The sequence below is a fragment of the Odocoileus virginianus genome, chromosome 23 (genome assembly GCF_023699985.2).
Source record: "Odocoileus virginianus isolate 20LAN1187 ecotype Illinois chromosome 23, Ovbor_1.2, whole genome shotgun sequence".
Classification (NCBI taxonomy): domain Eukaryota; kingdom Metazoa; phylum Chordata; class Mammalia; order Artiodactyla; family Cervidae; genus Odocoileus; species Odocoileus virginianus.
In genome coordinates, this window is record NC_069696.1 from 30,870,576 (window position 1) to 30,888,123 (window position 17,548).

The window sequence follows — 17,548 nt, forward strand, 5'->3', positions numbered from 1 at the left end:
AATTTGCCTAGATTTAATGAGTAACTATAAAGAGAAAAAAGAATATTTGTTATTTGTGTCTTTTCTGTATAATCAGATGTTGCTGAATGTCTGATCCCGATGGTACCATGATTAACAAAGAGCATGGGAATCACACTGTATGTTTAAAATAATTTTATTTCCTTGACTTTGATTATTCTCTCCACAAATTTGTGTTGGATTCATTTAAACAGTGGCCTTTTTGTTTTGTTTTTTGGTAATAGTCACATTGTTTTTGTGTTTTTAATTTTGAATAATAACTTTAAACATATTAGTAGTCTTACTTTTTTTTCAGCATTAAATGACATTTATTGTTCCATACATCTTGAGACTCAAAAAGGAATGCTAAATAGACAAGTGACACTCTAAAACAAGAGCTCACTTCTCTCCTAAGTGATTGGTACAGAAAACATGTGGTCATACAAAAGCAAAGGGGAAAGGACAGAAAGGAAAGCTCTCCAGCTTAGGGTCTATAAAAATAAGGGATATTTTCAAGCCAAAGATGAAATATTTAAAGACAGTACATTTTTTTTAATGTCAAATAACCCCATTTATGAATAGTATTCTTACTTTTTAAAAAGGAATTTAGCACATTGTTTCTCTCCATAATGTAAGATTTATGGTTCAGTAGCTAGGCACAGCGGAGAAAGCAATGGCACCCCACTCCAGTGCTCTTGCCTGGAAAATCCCGTGGACGGAGGAGCCTGGTAGGCTGCGGTCCATGGGGTCGCTAAGAGTCGGACACGACTGAGCGACTTCACTTTCACTTTTCACTTTCATGCATTGGAGAAGGAAATGGCAACCCACTCCAGTGTTCTTGCCTGGAGAATCCCTGGGACGGGGGAGCCTGGTGGGCTGCCGTCTATGGGGTCGCACAGAGTCGGACACGACTGAAGTGACTTAGCAGCAGCAGCAGCTAAGCACAAGTGATTGGATAAAAAATTAGCAGCTTCAGCTCTTCCACTGGAGGCCTGCATGCCGCCTCTGGGGCCGCCGCCATGTCTCTAGTAATCCCTGAGAAGTTCAGCACATCTTGCGAGTACTCAACACCAACATCGATGGGCGGCGGAAAATTGCCTTTGCCATCACTGCAGTTAAGGGTGTGGGGCAAAGATATGCTCATGTGGCGTTGAGGAAGGCAGACATCGACCTCACCAAGAGGGCAGGAGAGCTCACCGAGGATGAGGTGGAACGTGTGATCACCATTATACAGAATCCACGCCAATACACGATCCCATGTGAAGGACGGAAAATACAGCCAGGTCCTGGCCAACGGTCTAGACAACAAACTCTGTGAAGACCTGGAGCGACTGAAGAAGATTCGGGCCCACGGGGCTGCGCCACTTCTGGGGACTTCGCGTCAGAGGCCAGCACACCAAGACCATAGGCCGCCGTGGTCGCACTGTGGGTGTGTCCAAGAAGAAACAATGTGTGGGCACTGTGTTAATAAATAGATTATGCAGTTAAAAAAAAAAAACTTCGCAGCTTCATTCTCTTAATCATTTTGCCACTATTAGGTAAATTTTGAACAGTGGGAAAATTTTCAAAAGGAGTCCAAATTTAGACTTCTACTAATGCTTCAGCACCTACTAGTGCTGAAGACACCTCTTGACAGTGAAATCATCTGTCCTGTGTTACAATGCAGAAACCTCCTTAGTCCCATCCCCACCCCTCCCCCCTCCCCCCCCCTCCCCCCGCCATCTGAGAGTAAACTCCTTAGGTCTTGAATCAATCCTTGATTCCCCTTTTATTAATGAGGTAACTGCTGACTCTTTATTGGACTTTGACTTTTTATTGTTTTCTGAGCACCAAATGTATAGAACTAACAAGTGTATTTTATTTCATTTTTTGGACCATGATTAGCATAGTTTTATTCTGTATGATTTTTTCATAGTTATTGAAATTCATAGTTATTTCATATATTTTAGAAATTTCATATTATTTCAAAATTTAATAATCTATCTTCTCTCCTGAATATATTGTTATCCATCACATTGAACACAAGCCATGAGTTTTTTTACATTAGTTTTCATATATACAGCTTTTAGAGTATTTCATTGTTTAATTTATTCCTTAGAGATTCATACAGTTGCTTCTTTGGGAATTCAGATTAATATTATGGGTTTGTGGAAATTTAAGTAATCAGAAATGCATAAATCTCCTGGCTTCAACTTTGGGTGATTATATAATTTGAACAGTTATCTACTGGGTAATTCATTAATTAATGAGCATGCAGTGTGTTTACAGGATTAATAGTTTTGAAGAAGGGGGTATCCTGACTTCTAGTTTAAGCTATAAACAGAGTGTGTATATGTGTACACGGGCACTTGTGTGAATGTATGTGCATATGAATAATAGATACATGTATATATACATAAATACATACACATACATACGTGTGTGTATACACATGTATGAATTCTCCAGGCAAGAGTACTGGAGTGGGTTGCCATTTCCTTCTCCAGGGGATCTTCCCGACCCAGGGATCGATCCAGGTCTCCTGCATTGCAGGCAGACGCTTTACTACCTGAGCCACCAGGGAAAGCGTCATACACACATACATGTGTTAAAATATAAATTGCTAGATCTAAAATACTAATTGTCTAGGTCAGTCTTAAAGTGAAAGTATAGGACAACCCAATATAAATTTTTACAGTAATTCTAAAGAGAAGCTGTTTAAGGGATAATTAGCATATACATGAGTGAGTTTTATAGCTTTATGTCTCCTCTCTGATGCTTCGATGTGTTGGATCTGTCTTCTCAGCATGAGGTACAAGTTTGTAATTTCGTTGGATGCTCTACAAAAATACTTATTGCTCTTACAAATTCGAAATACCTAAAACATAATTAACTTTTCAATTATGGCAGAATCACACTAAGATAATGAATTTGTGTGTGTGTGTGGTGTTTTGTGGGTGTTTTGGCATTTTTAGAGTCTAGTTTTAAAAATGAGATGAGGTATATGTTCATTCTATCCTGAAATAATATAAGTCAGAAAGGTCTGTTTATCTTTTCCCTACCTAAAGAAGCTAAACATAGAAATTTAAGAACTTGCTGACTGAGAAAACAAATAATGTATTTGAAGGAACAGTTGGGTAAAGAGCATGTGCTGTATTTACTCTATATTTTCCAGGCTATGAAATGGGAAAGGATATTAACCACAGCCTGTCTATGGGTTTATTTATCTCCATAATCTTAAGTTATTCAGATAGATAGTTCATAAACCAGAATCTGAAAATGGCTTGAGAAGTCTGTGCTATTTACTTTTATCAATTCCTTTGTTTTGATTTCATTAGATTCCTTACATTCTTTTTCTTAAAAACCCTCTTAGTTTGTAGGGTGGTGCTTGTGTTTCTTCTTGACTGGTGACATTTGGCCTATTTTGATTAATTTGTTTTTAGAGAGGGAGAAGCTTTGCTTACATGATAAGGTGTTGAGAAAGAGCCGTGTCAGGAGAATTTTATCCTACATTGATTTTTTTTGCCATTTCTGAACAACATTAGACATTTTTTGCAATTATTTTTCTGTCTACTCTTTCATAAGTGTGATTTACTTGCACATTTTATTTCACTAACTGTTTTAAAACTAATATTTCTAAAATTATTTAAATGAAATGTTTTATTTGGGAGTTCCCTGGTGGCCTAGTGGTTAGGATTCTGGGCTTTGACTGCATGGACCAGATTCAATCCATGGTTAGGGAATTGAGATCCTGCAGCCACATGGCACACCCCTGCCCCCCAAAATATATATATATATATATATATGTTTTATTTGAGATCACATGGAAGCCACAAATTGTAGGTTAAAACAATAGTTTTCCTTCTCTAGGTATTGACTTAGGATATATTTAAGAACTTTACAATATAGTGTAATATTCACAGTAGCATCTTTAATGATAAGGTTTAACATTTATTCCATCAATAATGCAACGTTTTACTGACCTTAAGATACTTGAATGCCAGTTTTGTCCCCTCTAGGTTCACACTGACACTTTCTCACTAGTACTGTGCTTTTTTCCCCTCAGTTAAATGTAAACTGTAATTTCTTTCATATGCAGTTAGCACCCATGTTACTCTGCAAACACATGGTGCATCCTATATGTGTCAGCCACTGTTCTGGAGTGTTCAGGAGGTAGAATGAGAATCAGAGGAGTAAGCAGATAAGCACTTTGAGAGCTGCCATGGTAAAACCAAGACATTGCTTTGGAAGCACAGGGGAGAGTAGCCACCTCCAGTTCGGAACAGGGGCCAAAAGACTGGCGAATGATGCCCAGAAGGAGGTTGCAGTGAGCTTGAAGGATGTGCAGGAATCAGAAGTGTTTTCCAGTGAAGGAGAACAGTGGATGCAGGGTAAAGATGCTGGAGAGAATGATATATTCAAAGAACTGAAATATCTTGGAGCTGGGAGAGTTGCAACGTAATTAAGTGGTGGTACATCAGTGAACAGAGGGCAGCAGAGAGCTATCAAAGGACTCTGAGCAGGAATATAGAATCAAATTTGTGTTTAAGAAAGACCTTCTGTAGCAATAATGTATGGAATGAATGTGTAGAGAGAGAGATGGGAGAGAGGGCAGAGGGGTCAGTTGGCAGGCCATCACAGGTTGGAGCAACTCCGCTCCAAGCCAGGTGGCCTCGTTTGTAATAACCAAAAATTGTAAGCAACCATGCTGTCCATCAACAGAAGATAGCGGAATAAATCATGGTTTATTTGTACAATGGGAAATCCTACTGCAGTGAGAAAATATGAAATACCTGCTATGAACAGCAATGTGGATGAAGCCCAGCAAACATACCATTACCAAAGAAACCAGGCACCACTGCATAAGATAGACCCCATTTATGCAGAATCCAAAACCAGGCAAAACTAGTCTGTGATAAGAGGCCTCTTCAGGGAGGGGTCAGGATTAGGAGAAGGCTTCTTCTTGATCTTGGAAGTGATCAGACATGAGTGTGTTTGCTGTGTGAAAATTCATCACACAGCAAATTGCTGAATTTTTCTGTAGTATGTTTTACTTTATTTAAATGTTTCTTCAAAAATCAGCTTTTCTCAACTGCTAGGCACATACATTAATTACCCCAGGACCATTCCCAACCCCCTTCTATATAGTGAAAGTGAAAATGTTAGTTGCCTAGTTGTGTCTGACTCTGTGACCCCATGGACTGTAGCCCACTAGGCTCCTCTATCCATGGAATTACCCAGGAATTCTTCAATTTGTGTTTCTTACAAGTTGAATATTTATAGCAACCCTTCATCGAGTAAGTCTCTTGGCACTATTTTTCCAACAGCATCTGTGTCACATTTTGGTAATTCTCACAATATTTTAAACTTTCATACTATTATTGTATTTGTTATGGTGGTCAGTGATTTTTGATGTTGCTATTGCAAAAAGACTCAGATGGTGGTTAAAGTATTCTTTAAGGAAGGTATGTATGTACATTGTTTTTTTAGACAGAATGCTACCCCACACTTAATAGACTTTGGCATAACATTTATATGTTCTGGGAAAGCAGAAAATAATTTGTGATTCTCACTTTATTGCTGCTGCTGCTGTTAAGTTGCTTCAGTCGTGTCTGACTCTGTGCTACCCCATAAATGGCAGCCCACCAGGCTCCCCCATCCCTGGGATTCTCCAGGCAAGAACACTGGAGTGGGTTGCCATTTCCTTCTCCAATGCATGAAAGTGAAAAGTGAAAGTGAAGTCACTCAGTCGTGTCCGACTCATAGCAACCCCACGGCTGCAGCCCACCAGGCTCCTCTGTCCATGGGATTGTCCAGGCAAGAGCACTGGAGTGGGTTGCCATTGCCTTCTCTGTCACTTCTCTGTCACTAGGGATTTCATTACTTAATCAACTTATGTTTTCTTCAGGAAATACATAGAATAAGCAAAACAGTTTTTGGCTCTTAAAGGTTAACCTACCTTTTCAAATTGTTGGAATGGATATACTTTAAAATTTTCTTCTGTGATTTGATATAGTTCTAGTTTAACAAAAATTCTTAGAGATCACGCCTGTTTAATTTTGCCAAATATAATTTCTGCCTTCCATACTTTTAAAGCATTCATACTTTTATCAACTGGTCCCAGAAGAAGAAGGCCTGGGAAGGCCAGGGAGCCATGGGTAGCATGAGACAGTGACCACCTGTGTGGTGTGAAGGGGTGTAAAAGTAATGGAAACAGAGACCAACGCACAGAAGCAAACAAACCAGTCCAGGTCAGGGCCTCCAACAGCCGCTGCCACCACCCTCTTTGTAAGCCAGTTCCTGATGGCAGTGGAGAGCCGCTGGAGGGATCTGAGCGGGCGTGTAAAGTCAAATTTGTATTTAAGAAAGACAGTTGTTACCCTTGCTCTACTGTGTTAATTAAATCTTAAAATTGAAGTTGTAAAGTTTTATAGTCTAATAACCACTTTGACAGTCAAAGAAAGGTGCTCACCTTTTCCTTAATTTTATATACTTATTTTATTACTATTTCCTCCTCAGGTTATCTTATTTTGGCCTGGAAATGTTCATATACTAATTTAGCTTAGAAATACATACCTGAAAAGGAGCATGTTTGATATATAGTGGTAGTGGTGGTGGTTTATTCACTAGATTGTCTGACTCTAGCAACCCCATTGACTGTAGCCCACCAGGTTCTTCTTTCCATGGGAATTCCCAGGCAAGAATATTGAAATGAGTTGCCATTTCCTTCTAGGGAATCTTCTGACCCAGGGATCCGACCCCCATCTCCGGCATTGCAGGTGGATTCTTTACCACCGAACCAGAAGGGAAGCCCATGTTCAGTATATAAAATTTGGCTATTAAGTCACCATTGTAACTGTGTAGGACTTCCCTGGTGGCTCAGAGGGGAAAGCGTCTGCCTGCAATCAGGAGACCTGGGTTTGATCTCTGGGTGGAGAAGATACCCTGGAGAAGGAAATGGCAACCTACTCCAGTATTCTTGCCTGGAAAAACCCCATGGATGGACAAGCCTGGTGGGCTACAGTCCATGGAGTCGCATAGAGTCGGGCATGACTGAGCAACTTCACTTTTGTAACTGTTAGTCAAAAAGTGTTTTGTCGAAAAGTTAATACACTTAATTCATCATAGCTGTAAAAATGGGCTTGTTTGTCAGAATTAATGGACTTGATGTTTGTGATATTAAGAGTGAGAAATCTATAGATGAAAAATACATTAACTTTTATCTTATATTAAGTAAAACTATGGGTTTCATTGTAGAATGTCATTAATGCTAAATTCAGAAAACAGATTCCCTTTACTTGAGTGGAGGCTATAAAGTATTGAACATGATTTAATATCATGTAAATGGATGAAAACCAACAGTGAAGTAGCCCATATCTCTTTGGGTATGGAGAAGAAAAATAACTCTGCCTTGCACATGGCTTGTTGTAGTGGAGAGAACATAGACTCCAGAAATCTGAAAGCATTTGGATTCAGACACCGCTCTGTCCCTGCTTTACTGAGACAAGGGTTACTTGCAGGAACCTCAGGGATCATGTATTCTTTACTAAGTCTGATTGGATCATTGAACATCAGCTCCGTGCTTCTTCTCAATTCTGTGGCAGTAATTAGGCTAAGTATGTTATTCACCCTAGCCGTGTTAGTGGCGCAAGTGGTAAAGAACTTGCCTCCTTATGTGCAGGAGACATAAGAGATGCAGGTTTGTTCTTTGGGTTGGGAAGATCCCCTGGAGACAAAAATGGCAACCCATTCCAGTTTTCTTGCCTGGAGAATCCCATGGACAGAAGAGCCTGCCAAGCTACAGTCCATAGGTCACAAATAGTTGGACACGACTGAAGCGACTTAGCACACATACACTCAAGTCATTCAGCCTAGTGGTATTAGAATTAATAGCTCCCATGGTCCTATCTACCTGATTACTTGCTCTTCTGAGCCAGGATGATGATTACAAATGTCCTGGCAAGCTTTACTAGTAACTTTATTTCATCAGTATGAATAAATTTTTTTTGTCTTTCAAAATACTTCCAAGTAGAAACTGGGAAGACAATCACATGTAAAATAGTTAAGTAAAAAAACCTTGATGAATTACACTCATTTGGTCGTCAAAATATAAAAAGCTGAAAATAATATTGCATTCAATACTTTGAAAACAGCAATATTCTATTCCAGTGACAAACCCAAAGCAGATCCCAACTAAGAGTTAAAGCTCTTCTATTCATACAAGCAGCCCTTAGACAGGAATCATACATATTTTTATCCAGAATGATCTCGCCTCCCCATCCTTATCTTTTTATTTTGTTACTTCTGTGGAAATTATTCCATGTGTTTATGTGTTTTCCATAAATAAATTTTTGTTCAGAATGCCACTAAGCACCCACAATCAACCTCAGACAGTATCTAAGTCATTTTTATAGAAGCGGAAATAGCTCAGTAAGGGGTCTCAGGTTAAGTGAGAGGCGTGGGTGGGTTAATAATCGACATGGAAAGATTTTGTCGTTTGATCAGCACAGTGACATTACTGAAGGCACTTTGAAAGTTGGCCCCACCCAATAAACAACCCTTGGGATGCAAACCTCATGGTCCTAGAATCCTTTCTCGAAGGTATGAATGAAGCACGAAGACTCCCCAGGAGAAGGATGAGTAAAGGCCTTGTCCTTGCCATGGGTCGGGTGCTGACCAGAGACGGCTATGTCCTTGTACAGCCAGTGGGAACACAAGGTGTCCGGGCATGGCCGTCCCCCACAGCCGTCCCCCAGGGCACACGGGAGGTGGGTGTGGTGGGAGGTGGGTGTGGGAGAAACTGACTGACTTGGATGAGGGGCGCACAGCACCCCCTGGAGGGACAGAGTCAGGGAGTTGACCCTTAACCACTGAGCCACCACGGCCTCCAAATCACCCTTGGTTCATCGCCCTGTCTCTGCTCTTTCCTCCCGGGCCTCCTCGCACTGGGGTGGGAGGCCTGGGTGTCTTCCTGCTGCTACTCACTGTTGTAGAAGTTCGTGGTGGCTCACACTGGGAAACTGGCTGACGCCTTCTCCCCAGGACTGTGCAGATACTCTTGACACTTAGAAATGGGTCACTGCAGTCTTTCAGGATGCTGAAACCCCAGGGCCCCTTCAACCCAAAGGTTTGTTTTTCACGCCCTGGCTCAGGCTCGCTTCCAGTTCTGGTGGGTTCAGCATCCTGAGGGGTCAGGATCCAGAGTCTCCGTGCAAACGGCTCTCGGGCCCGCGCGGGGGCAGTGGTCCCCGGGCACCATCCCTGGCGCGGTGACAGACAGCCCCATGCCTCCCGGGCGCTGACAGCCTCCTCAGATGGATCTCCTGGTGACCTCTGAGCACCTCTCCAGCAGCCGCAGTGATTGGCCATGCCTTTAACTGCCCAGCTGAGGGCGCTCCAGGATAAATAAAGTTTTTAGTAGTAATGAGTATTATCAGATAAGGATCTGCCACGGGCTGGTTTAGTGACTCTGGCCTAGTTACCGATTCCTCTATGCCTCAGTTTCCTCGTTTGTTTCATAATAATTCATGTCACATAGATGAGTATCAAAAGGATTAAATAAAATTTTATATACACACGTTTATCACATATATGATACATGTAAATATATACACACTTAACTTTGCATCTCTCACATAGTAAGAGTTCAGTAAGTGTTAGCTGTTTATTATTGTTGTTGCTAGACTAAGTAACAAGGACATGCTTTCATTTGAAGTGTTTGGTTTACAATTGAGGTACCTTGATATATATGCACTTTGGTATCTATCTAAGGAGAAACAGCATGAATCTGGGCTTCCCTGGTAGCTCAGCTGGTAAAGAATCCACCTGCATGGGAAAAAATAAAATAAAATAAAATAACCCCCCCCAAAAAAAAAAAAAGAATCCACCTGCAATGCAAGAGACCCCGGTTTGATTCCTGGGTTGAGAAGTTCCCCTGGAGGAAGGGCGTGGCAACCCACTCCAGTATTCTTGCCTGGAGACTCCCCATTGTCAGAGGAGCCTGGTGGGCTACAGTCCATGGGATCACAAAAAGTCAGACACGGCTGAGCGAATGCACACAGCACAAATCTATTTGTGCTTCAATCTGTCTTAAAATATCACCAAGGTTTCAGTGACTGTTTTAGTAGAAATACATTATACCATTATTGCTCACTGCCGGTTTTCTAATGAACTTAAAGGAGAACCATGAAATAGCATATGTAATAAAAAGCATGATTTAACTGATGCCAGAATTCAGGGTTTTCATATTAAGACTTGGAGAGTGTGATATCTTTCCTGGTCCTGAGAGCTCCAACAGAAATTAAACCATCACAGAAGGTGGCTCTACACACATCCCTGAAGCTATCTCTAAAGTGTCACGGGGTAGACTGGGACATCTCCAGAAGGTATAACTGTAAAACAGATGACTTTTTAAATTTTTTTAATTTTATTTTTAATTGGAGGATAATTACCGTATTGTGATGGTTTCTGCTATACATCAACATTAAACAGCCACAGGCGTACACTTGTCCCTTCCCTCTTAAACCTCCTCCCACCTCCCTCCCCCTCCCACCCCTCTAGGTTGTCATAGAGCACTCACTGGCTTGGGTTCCCTGCATCATACAGCACATTCCCACTGGCTGTCTCTTCTACATAGGGCAGTGCATATGTTTCAGTATATTGGTTCTTTACTCTCCGAGTCATCAGTCCTAGCTATTGTAACTAGCACTGCGGTGAACATTGGGGTGGGTACATTTGTCTTTTTCAGTTACAGTTTCCTGAGGGTGTATGCCCAGTGGTGGAATTGCTGGGTCATATGGTAGTTTTATTCCTAGTTTTGTGAGGAATCTCCACACTGCTCTCCATAGCGGCTGTATCAGTTTGCATTCCCACCAGCAGTGCAGGAGGGTTCCCTTTTCTCCACACCCTCTGCAGCATTTGCTGTTTGTAGACTTTTTGATGACGGCCATTCTGACCGGTATGAGATGGTACCTCATTGTATTTTTGATTTGCATTTCTCTAATGAGCGGTGTTCAGCATCTTTTCACGTGTTTATTAGCCATCTCAAAACAGATGACTTTATGTTCCTTTTTTTCAATAATACGGCAGCACAAAGTGGAACCCAGTGGTATCTTATTTTTGTATTTTTAGATTTTTTTTAACCAGTAAAATCAAGTTGTAAGGTCACCCACTATTCCACCTTCCATGAACATTTAAGAAAATTGGCATAAACAAGCCACATACAGTTTTTTTCATGCTAATTTTCTTATGTCAGTGGCAATCCCCATTTTATGGCCCAACTGTTTTCATTAGAGTTCTTAACAGGAGCAGCTCCCTCAACATCTTCTATACTAGGCACCTAGGCACTTAATTTATCTCAATATGTGTTGTTTAATTATTTAATTTCAGTTTTCAGAATAATCTAAATTGATATTACTCCAGAGATTGGCTAATGTGTATCCATGTGACCTTGATCAAATGATAAAGTTTGGCCAGACCTCAGCCTTCTGTGTTCAGTGAACTGATTATACTAGTAGTTGGACAGCAGATTGCTAGCTCTGAAAAGTCAAATATCTGTACACCTGGTTTCAGTGAACTCTCTGAAGTGAGTGCCCGTATGTGTCTGGAGAAAGCACCATCATGTGGCCCTCCCTCCCTGGCATGTCTAGGTGTAAGGAATCCACAGCTTCCTTCCTCACCCTGTAGAGCCAGATTATTTTTGAGTGACATTGGTAGGCTTGTGACTTAAAAGGGAAAATATGGCAAGGCTGGGACAACAGAAAAAAGGAAGAAGGATGCGTGTGTTGAGGTTAGTAGCATTCGTGCAGAATGGTGGCGTCCAGATGAAGTTGGCTCAGGATTACCACCACTTGGAAGATTGCAGCCATCAGAAATTGACGTACAGTCAGGGCTGTGGCGGGTCTTGGAGGCCCTGACCTAGACGGAATTGTCCATCTTTGTGTGTTGGCCTTGGTTCACGTCCGTCACTTTGATGACATGCCTTCAGACTAGCCAAGTGGCCTTTGTCTCACGCCACCCATAGCTCCCTGGCTTCTCCACGCCTTGTTCTCCTGTGACCTTTCTCAAGATACAAAGTTCCAGATTAAATTCCAAAGCAGAACACTTCCCTTATGAGTGTTCTGTTAGCCAGAAGTCAAAGAATTCAAGCTAATAAACATGTCTTTGTGTTTCCTTGGGGTATCAGAATGATTTTACAAATGGTAACCATTTTGAGAGGATTAGGGAATAAATTACTTTTTGGTGATGTCAATATATTAGACTGATAAAAGGACTTATTTAGAAGAGCTTGCTTTTGAGATGAACTTTGGTTACTGGAGAAACATCTGTTCTCTAAAATGGATAATTAAAGATTTTGCTTTTTCTTAAATTATAATTATTCTTAAATTATAATTATACATAGAAATCTATATTTCTTAATCAGAGCTTCAATTCACAGGTCAAAATCTACCCAAATTGTTAGTTCATATGTAAGTACTGTCCTCCTAAAAGATTTTTGGTAACTGCTATTGGTTTACACCTCTCACTGTGGGAGAAGTCTCCATTTCAAAATCATAGGTATGGGTTTAACCTTAAATTTGATTCAGAAAAATATAGTTGTCAATAAGGTATCTGGAAATGAGCTTTCAATAAGAAACTCAAAATTTCATGCTAAAGAAAAAACTGAAGTTGCTAGATATGTTTATTTTAAAATTTTATTTTTTAAAAAAGATAGTTCTTAGTAGAAGGATCGGTATTTTCATATCAATAACTTTAGTTTTTTTAAAGGCATTCTATTTCTCACAAATGTCACTTGAGAAGTTATGCATCTTGGTTGAAGTGATATACTTAGGATTTGAATCTAAGTATGCTATCACCCTGATCAATGTTCCCTTGAAAAAAGTGGCTTATTCCAGGAAGTAGTTTTTAATAGTGTGAATTTAAGGAAATGCCAGAAATATCTAAGAAGCTTTGCTTTATATTTAAAGCAAGAGTTAAAAATCATCACAAACAGGCAAGCATATTTTATTTAGGGACTCTGTAAAATAAATGTCAACATAATTTTCTAAAACTGGAGGAATAATTTGTTGGCACTGAAAAATAAATGTGATGAAACACTTATTTTGCTAAAATGCACATTTATTTATCATAGGTTCTCTGAACTAAAACTGTAGTCTCTTAGCATGGTTTATTAATAGTTGATTTGCCTCCTCTTTCTCCTGGAATGGCAGATTTGTACCTACTGTCCCATTGTTGTTTATTACTAGAAGTAAATTTCCAAGAGATGACAGATGAGATTTCTTAGTGTAATTTAGGGTATTTTAAGAGCATTTATTTGGGTACAGTGAATCCTTTTAAAGAGACTAGCCTTATTCATTTCTTGGTTTCTTTATTCACCCCGGTTGTGAATATATGCCCCCAAATTACTAGGTTCGTGACCTTGAGAGAGTTATTTAAGCTTTTTGAGACTCAGTTTTTTCACCTTTAAAATAAGGTGAGTGGTACTGATCTCGGTGAACTGTGTTGTGAGGAATAAATGAAGGATGGTACACTGAGCCTGGCAGATGGCTAATACTCACGCCACTCCTCGCCATGGTTGCAGAGTGGTCACATGCACATGTCATGTTTGGGAAGTATTAGATCACTGCATGTGTTTGAATGCTGTGACCTGAGGATGATGAGTAATAGAGGAAAGAGTATGGGTTTATTGGATTTAATAGTTAATACACATGTAGTACTTAGCATTGTGAACTTTTAAAAACATACTATTAAAGAAAAATTCTATGATTTAGACAGATGTCTGAAAAGAAACAATATAAACCCCATCTTTAGAAGAGATGGCTTTGTTGTAGCAATGAAGACTTCTTTTAATAAGCAGGAGAGAAAGCAAGGGTTCTATTCAATTTTCTCATTTGTCCTTTATTGTTCCTACAAGTAAAACTTCCAACAGTGTATCCATCACCACTTCTAAGTGCCTCAAAATACATTAATGTGCAGGCAGAAATCTTATTCTTGTACATAGGCATATTTTCTAAAAGCTAGTAGTTTGCATCCTATAGTATAGAGACTTTTTACAGGCATTGTGGCCACTTCCACTGCTCACCTTCCCCCCATCCCCTATGCTAAGTCACTGAGTAAGTTTAAAAGAGTTTGACTAGTTTCTCTACCATGGGGTATCAGAATCTTTGTCTCCCAGAGATGACATGTTATGAAAAGTTTCCCAAAATTACTGAACTGGAATACTTTATTTCCCATGGTGCTTCTCTCAGGACTGCCATTCTCAAGAATTCATTTTCAGTTCAGTTCAGTTGCTCAGTCGTGTCCAACTCTTTGCGACACCATGGACTATAGCACACCAGGCTTCCCTGTCCATCACCAACTCCTGGAGCCTACTCAAAACTCCAGCTCCAACTCAAACTCCTACTCAAATGTCCATCACATTGGTGATGCCATCCAACCATCTCATCCTCTGTCGTCCCCTTCTTCTCCTGCCTTCAGTCTTTCCCAGCATCAGGGTCTTTTTCAGTGAGTAAGTTCTTTGCATCAGGTAGCCAAAGAATTGGAATTTCAGCTTCAACATCAGTCCTTCCAATGAATATTCAGGACTGATTTCCTTTAGGATTTGACTGGTTGGTTCTCCTTGCAATCCAAGGGACTCTCAAGAGTCTTCTCCAACACCACAGTTCAAAAGCATCAATTCTTCAGTGTTCAGCTTTCTTCATAGTCCAACTCTCACATCCATACATGACTACTGGAAAACCATAGCTTTGAGTAGACAGACCTTTGTTGGTTAAGTAACATCTCTGCTGCTTTTTTTTAATCGGGGGCTAATTACTTTACAATATTGTAGTGGTTTTGCCATACTCTGCTTTTTATTATGCTGTCTAGGTTGGTCATAGCTTTTCTTCCAAGGAGCAAGCATCTTTTAATTTCAGGGCTGCAGTCACCATCTGCAATGATTTTGGAGCCTCCCCAAAATAAAGTCTGTCACTGTTTCCATTGTTTCCCCATCTATTTGTCATGAAGTAATAGGACCAGATGCCATGATCTTAGTTTTCTGAATGTTGAGTTTCAAGCCAACTTTTTCACTCTCCTCTTTCACTTTCATCAAGAGACTCTTTAGTTCTTCTTTGCTTTCTGCCATAAGAGTGATGTCATCTGTGTATCTGAAATTATTGATATTTCTCCCGGCAATCTTGATTCCAGCTTGTGCTTCATCCAGAATTCATTTCGGGAGACGCTTATTTATGTTACTAAGGTTTTCTTCCTTAGCACCACTCTTGACCTTGTGTACCTTTTTGTAACAACCCACTTTCTGTGACACGATTTGCAGAACTGCATTATAGTGAAGTAATGGTTTGATTCAAGTAACCTTTGGCACCTGAGGCAGCTTTCTAAAGACTGTTACCTCTGTCTGCCAAATCTGGTTTCTCATCACCTTCCTTTTCTCTAATGTGTTTTCACTGTCTCTCTTCTCCTCTCACGTTATGCTTCATCCTGTCTTACTCTCCAGGTTGTTTTTCTCTTCATTTCTTTTCCCATTTCTGCAGACAGCAGGTACCTATAGACATTTTTTACATCAGTAATATTTGAACATTAAGAAGCTAATACTTTTTTAGTCGGTAGCAGTTATTTTATATGGTTTCATTGAATTCTCACATCAAATTAGTTTTAGAATCGGCTAATAAGAACTCCTCTCAGTTATTTTTTTTTACCAATTTTTTACACAAAGAATTTTAGTATCTGGTTATTAGTAGTTCTTTTTTTTTTTTTTAGTAGTAGTTCTTATGAGTACTATTCAGAATATATATTGTGTGCATTGTGCTGAATCTCTCTCTCTGTGATGCAGAAAGAGCTAGGGGCTAGCATCCAATTTGACTTAACTAAAGTAACTAGTTTGATCGTGAAAATTTTGTTATAACCCAGTTTATCTGTATACTATTTTTACACAGAATTCTTTGATATGCAGTAATGTCAGATCTTGAACAAAGCTAACAACAAAAGAAATGTTAAAGTTGGCAGTAAGCTAGTGTATGCTTGTGTGCAGTGTCCAGCGAGTGATGAGATTTGCTCAACGGTTTGATGGTTGCTATCATCACAAGGAAGTTATATCATTTAAAGATACGCCATCAGTTCTCATCATTTACAAGAACCTTTGGTCACAACAGTTTCATCAACTGATAGTATATCACATTGTTTTATGTGTTTTTCCATTTAAAGCCACTTTATTTAATGTATGTCATTGATTCACCAACATTGAATTCACAGTCAACCGCACTGCAATACATGCCTGAACAAAGCTAACCTAACAATGTGTATTTTTCTCTAGGTCACATCAGAGCTTCGTGCCCTTAGGAGCTCTAGACAGCACTTTAGCACAGTGCGTGGGGACTTTTTTAAACAGTGAAGTCACCACCAGAAACTACAAAAATGCAAAATAGACCCTATATAGACTGAGAAAAGGACATTTGTTGACAGAATGGAAGCTGAAATAAGACAGCACTGATTTTGCCCAACCTCAGCGGGGAACGCATAGGCCAGGCAACTCCCAATTTTTCACCTCTTTATACGTGTCTGTGAGTGACCATGAAAGTACCACAAGTGTGGATTTGGGGGTTACAAATAAATTTTAGTGAGTGAGTGAATTCACAAATAAGGAATCCACAAATAATGAGGATTGAATGTAATTGCTTTATTAAAAGCACTGGTCTTGGGGGAATATGTCTCCACAAATTTCGGTGCTTAATTCCAATAGACACTTTTAAAATTGAAGTGTATTTGATGTACAATACTGTGTTAGTTTCAGGAGCACAGCAAAGTGATCCAGTTTTTTTTTTTCCTTTTTTTTTTTTTTCAGATTATATTCCATTATAGATCTAGGTGGTGCTAGTGGTAAAGAACCTGCCTGCCAATGCAGGAGACATAAGAAACACAAGTTGGATCCCTGGGTTGGGAAGATCCCCTGGAGGAGGGCATGGCAACCCACCCCAGTATTCTTGCCTGGAGAATCCCATGCACAGAGGAGCCTGGTGGGCTATGGTCCATAGGGTCTCATTGAAACGACTTAGCACACACACATAGGTCATTACAAAATACTGAATGTGATTCCTTGTTCTATACAGTAAATCCTTGTTACTTATCTATTTTATTTATAGCAGTTAGTATCTGTGAATCCCTAATTCCTAATAAATATTCCTAATTTCTCCCTCCCTCTCTCCCTTCTCTGGTAACCATAAGTTTGTTTTCTGTGTCTGTAAGTCAGTTCCTATTTTGTATATAGATTTATTTGCATTATTTTTTAGATTCCACTATAAGTGATACCATACAATTATTTGTCTTTGTCTGACTTCACTAAGAAGAATATTTTCTAGGTCCATCTATGTTGCTGCAAATGGCAATATTTCACTCTTTTGTTTATGGCTGAGTAATACACTATTGTATATATGTATACCACATCTTAAGCCAGTTGTCTGTTGATGGGCATTTGGGTTGTTTCTGTGTATTGGTTATAAATACTGCTGCTATGAACATTTGGGTGTATGAACATACAAAGAAAACATATGTATCTTTTCAAATTAGAGTGTTCATTTTTTTC

General features: G+C 39.7%; 1 pseudogene; it reads left to right on the top strand.

Moving 5' to 3' along the window:
• Window positions 1-1,001: 1,001 nt before the first annotated feature.
• LOC110149350 (small ribosomal subunit protein uS13-like) lies at window positions 1,002-1,495 on the top strand (annotated as a pseudogene).
• The last annotated feature ends 16,053 nt before the right edge of the window (window positions 1,496-17,548 follow it).